Genomic DNA, 5,938 nt, shown 5'->3' with positions numbered 1-5,938 from the left:
TGATCTCAACTCATATACACATGTTTGAACTCATTTATGTTCATTTATCTCTTCTTGAACCTTAATATTCTCTCCTCTTTATTAACTTCCAGAATCAAACTAGATTTTCAACATGTTTTAAAACTCATTTTATCACTTCATATCTCTTAATTTAACCCTTGACAAGTCAAATTCAACTTCAAAATCTATTAATTCCTTCTATTTCACTAATTCACTTAAAAACTCTTCATATTTAATCCTTCATAACTCATCCATTTTGAAGTTTCAACCTACTTTAATCTCTAAATAATCTTTCTTAGCACCCCAAGAATCAAAACTAAACCTAAAACTCAAGAATTAATCAACTCAAATTAAACTTACCTTTGCCATGGAGCTTACGGGAAAGAGAAAAGGAAGGAGATAACCCAAGCTCCAGACTTTTCTTTTCTTCTCACCCTTTCCACGTGTTTTATAACCTTAAAAGAAAGATAAAAATCTTTCTGGTCAAATGATCCTTTTACCCTTTATTTCCTTTAATAATTACTAAATAACCTTCATCATATATTTCCAATAATCATTGAACTATTTCATTCTTCTACTTTAGTCACCAAATTCTAAAACTTTACAATTTAGTCACTAACCCGGTATTGCGGATGTTACAAATCTCCCCTCTTTTTTAAGAAAATTCATCCTCGAATTTTCACTGAACATCCTGATAAAAACATATCTTCTAATGTTCTCACGTTGCTTCATTTACTTAATCTTTCTTGTCATCATCAGAAAACTTACTTTTCAATCCTTTAGCTTTTCAATTACCTTTTTCCTTTATACATTCATATCATGTCACTTATCATTTAAACAACAACCAGTAACTTCAATCCATTTTCATCAATCAACATCCTAAATCCATCTCTAACTACCTTATAATAATAACCAAATTTGTTTTCCATCATCATTTAACCAAAAACACGACCTTAAATCTTCTTTAAATATGATTCAACATACACTTTAAAGAATCTTTTCACATCACCTTGCACACTTTTCTTACTTTTATATCAAAATTATCATCTACACTTCCATATAATCTTTATCGTGTATGATCCTTTAACTCAATTCCTTTTATTTCTTTATTTCATTATTCCTTTATTTATTCCTTATACACAAATCATATCTTTCCTTTCATATTCACATACTCTTGTCTTATCATATATACTCATCTCCATGTACCAATCTTCATTGCATACTTATAGCTTTGATAACCCCTTTTCTTATACAGAACTTCATTCTTTATCATTTCTTATACTTGTATTTTCCTTTCTTAAAGTTCTATGCAAATATTTATCTCTTTTTTTTACATCATATATATCTGATCAGAATACACAACTATATTCAGATTCATATCATAATCAATTAACTCAGCTTTATCTTTTCCTCCAATCTTATAACTCTATTACCTTTACTCTGATAGCTAATCAATAATCTCTATTCAATCTAGGGCACAAGCCCTAGTTAACCAATCATATACATCCTTTCCAAACGAAATTATCTCAAAATTAGTTACTTAACTTATCAATTTCACCTCTATTCTCATACATCCTGAAATTTCTGTTATTCAAACTCAAAATCATAACTTCATTTGTCTTATAAACTGATTATCGATATATACATTCTCAAACTCTTCTTATCAATCCTCAGCTTTACTCAAATATACAAATCCTTATTTCCTTTACTATATCACCTTACTATGATCCAAATATACAACTGTATCCAGATCCATTTTATATTTGGTTGTCTTATCCTGACAACATCTCAAAATATTAAATTCTATACCTTTTCCATCACATAATCTGGTTAGCCAATGCTAACTCTTTCCATCCAAAATACAAACCCTTATTCTATCCACATTATTGCTTATACACGGTACTATTCCTTTATTTAAACTCATCAACTCTGGTTGTATATATTTTATACGCTCGTCACTGATGCACTTATTCTCGAACTCTCCATAAATTTTAACCACATCCTTAGATCTTTTAACGTCCTTATGGTGACACTTGTTCAGCATATTCTATCTTATTCACTTTATAACAAAACTTCTCCATATCACTTTTTGGATTCGAAACAATGAGAACCTTTTATCACTATTCAAATATGATTTCAATTTTTCTGAAATCAACTTTTAATCTTATAAGACACTTTATGAGGTTTCTTCTCTTCATCCTGCCTGGCCAGGGCAGGTGAATTGCTATCACCATAAGATTTGTCAGTTATCGATTCACTTCGATAATTTCTATAATCAATTTCTACTATATTATACAAATCTTATTCTATTGGCAAGACAACATCTTGCCATACTCCTTACCCTATCAGATCAGAATTTTTCACTCTGTGTTGGCATGTACACATTTTATGACACTTTGGACTTCAGTTTATGCCGAGAATCGGCTAAACCGTAGATCTGATACCATTAAATATAACACCCCCAACCCGTACCCGACCCGAATACGAGTCTGAGGTGTCACATTAACTTTTCAAACTTTGACTCTTGAGAAAATTCAAAGAAAATTTAAAAATTTCATTAAAATAAAAGCGGTTTATTTGCATAAAGCGACCAAAATAACCAAAATCAATAAGATCATTTTCAACTGAATCAATTAGTACATGCCAACTATATTCAAAATAACCAAACACATTTAAATTATCTATTTTCTGATCTGAAATTTTGTAAGGGAGATGCTGACCTGTCTTGCTCTTCTTCGCTTCTCTTCTCGATTCTGTACCTATGTGTGAAACAATCACACGCTAAGTCTATGACTTAGTGAGGCAAATAAACATATAATGTAAACTATAACTTATAATCATGCATGAACTATTACTGCTATCAATCATACCCTTATTCATGTAACAAATCCCTATAACACATATGCAATATATAATTACATGTAAGAACATATATACACATATACTCATCATTTCCATCATTAGCCTCATTTCATTATCAATATCATTATTATTTATCTCACTTCATACATATCCTCTTATACCTAGCATTTTAACCAACATTTTACTCATTTAATCATACAATCCACATATCATCATATAATACAATTCATAGCATAAAAACATACAAATCACATGTAATATGTTTTTTGTTATTTCTTTATTAGCCCATGTACACATATGAGAACTATAAATATGCGAGTCTATAGAGGTTGTGCACAAATACTGTCACCACAGCTCGTATAATTGCACCAAAGTTCCGCGTAGAAATGCACTGTAGTGCCATGTAGGATTGCACCGAAGTGCCATATAAAATGTCCCTAAGGACCACGTAGAAATTTCCTTAAGAATCATATATATATTCAAAGGATCAAGTATGTGTCTCAAAAGACATCACACATGTTCCAAGGAATACATATATGTCCCGAAGGACCGTGTAGACCCTCGACTCTTGGCATGCCAACTATACCCCTAGCTCTCAGAACACATATCATGGGCATTATCTTTTATATCCTTTTTCATATTCATGTAAATATATCACATATTCATATAAACTCGTAGCTTCATTCACATATACATTTAATCACGTAGTTCATGTAAATTCTCATATCATTTTGTATTCATGTATCACATGGCATATAACACTTCTCATGTGTTCCTATAAACATGTCATATCCTATGACTTATATCTTTTCATATAATTTATACTTTAATCTCGTATATTTACCTGATTCAATATCATTTAACTTGTTTCACTTTCTCATATAACATATACTTTCTCTTTCATATATCTAATGTCCGGTATCATATCTTGTAATCGTGTAACCATGTCTCTTTAATATATTTTACATAGTAATGCCCTATATTTATATCATATAATGATTTAACCTAAGTCCTCCTTTATAAAGTTTATAATACATGATCAAATAGTCTCATTCTATCCTATAAATTATTTCTACTTATTTTATCTCATTTCCCCTTTCACTTACATAATTCATCTATATATACTAATTTAATCTATTTAATTAGTTTAATTTCCCATTACTTCATACATATACTCTTTCATAAAGCTTTGTAGTTCTTCACTTTATAATTCATAAACCATAGTTTCCTTTAACTATATAAATCATCCCTATATAACTTATGTATCCTTATTTATAAATATACCCTCGAATTTATACTATCCTCATAGAGTCTTCTAACCTTTCTCGTGTAATAATCTATACCATATAATATGACTTAGACTCGATTATCTTATACTCACTCGTTCATTTCATTCCTTATGTCTCTGTCATATAATTTATTTCATGTTATTCCATTATTCCATTTTAGTGTTTTACACAAAATCCTATAGGATATCCAAAGCATATCACTATCTTTAGTTATTCATACATACAATTAATGTAAAATATATAATCACATATAGCACATATAATAATAACAACCACATAATCTCATTCATGACTCCATGCATATTATTCTAGGAAATAGACTCATCGCAAGTCCTATTTCTATTAAACAATACATGTCACTATTATGCACTCACCTTGGCCTCACTAAGTTTCGATCTCCTTTTTATGATCTCAACTTATATACACAAGTTTAAACTCATTTATGTTCATTTACCTCTTCTTGAACCTTAATATTCTCTCCTCTTTATTAACTTTTAGAATCATACCAGATTTTCAACATGTTTTAAAACTCATTTTATCACTTCATATCTCTTAATTTAACCCTTGACAAGCCAAATTCAACTTCAAAATCTATTAACTCCTTCTATTTCACTAATTCACTTAAAAACTCTTCATATTTAATCCTTCATCACTCATCCATTTTGAAGTTTCAATCTACTTTAATCTTTAAATAATCTTTCTTAGCACCCCAAGAATCAAAACTAAACCTAAAACTCAAGAATTAACCAACTGAAATTAAACTTACCTTTGCCATAGAGCTTACGGGAAGAGAAAAGGAAGGAGATAACCCAAGCTCCAGACTTTTCTTTTCTTCTCACCCTTTCCACGTGTTTTATAACCTTAAAAGAAAGATAAAAATCTTTCTGGTCAAATGACCCTTTTACCTTTTATTTCCTTTAATAATTACTAAATAACCTTCATCATATATTTCCAATAATCATTGAACTATTTCATTCTTCTACTTTAGTCACCAAATTCTGAAACTTTACAATTTAGTCACTAACTCGGTATTGCGGATGTTACACTTGCGTGTCTTGATAAGAGATCAACTCATAAAAAACCAACAGGAGATGATTGATCAAGCAAGAAGATTTCAGGATGAATCAAGAGAACAGATGACCAAGTTAATAGAAATGGTAAATATTGTGATCCATGGAGAGAAGCCATTAGTGGATCCCATTTTGGATGAGACTATGACTGTTGGTGCTAAAACTGAAATGACAGTGGCCAGAGGTCCTGTTAAGGAGCCAGATATTTCAAGCCAACTCCAAAAGGCTGTAGAAGGTTCCACTGAGCCAACAATGAAAGAAGAGCTAATGAAGGATAAAATTTCTCTGGTGAGAGATAAGTTTCACTCAAAGAAGAGGGTCATAGAAGAGGACCAAACGTTGAGAAAGAAAGCCAAAAAGGATCAACCTCTCATGATTATATGTTCTAACCCTTTTCAATCATCAATCATGATAATCAAGTTCTATCTATAAAGTCATTGCCAAGTAGTCTCTCGTCATTGGGACTAGATGGGAAGAAAAAGAAAGTGAATGGCTTTCAGTTCACTCCCTTCTATTTTTCACTTGAAAAACTACATTAAAAAATGCTCACAGCTGGATTGGTTACACTGGGATATGTTCATCCATAGTGGCCTCCGAATGAGAAGTGGATCTATAAGGAGATTCCTTGGATAAACCATGATGTAAACCCAGTTTGTTCAGTTAAGGTTCCTAGTAACCCTGAGGATCCTTTAGAACAAGCAATTCAAGAGTGCAAGG

The sequence above is a fragment of the Hibiscus syriacus genome, unplaced genomic scaffold, assembly GCF_006381635.1.
Source record: "Hibiscus syriacus cultivar Baekdansim isolate YM2019G1 unplaced genomic scaffold, ASM638163v2 tig00110065_pilon, whole genome shotgun sequence".
In the NCBI taxonomy this organism is placed as follows: domain Eukaryota; kingdom Viridiplantae; phylum Streptophyta; class Magnoliopsida; order Malvales; family Malvaceae; genus Hibiscus; species Hibiscus syriacus.
The sequence above is the reverse complement of the archived record's forward strand: the minus strand, read 5'-3'. Positions refer to the sequence as shown.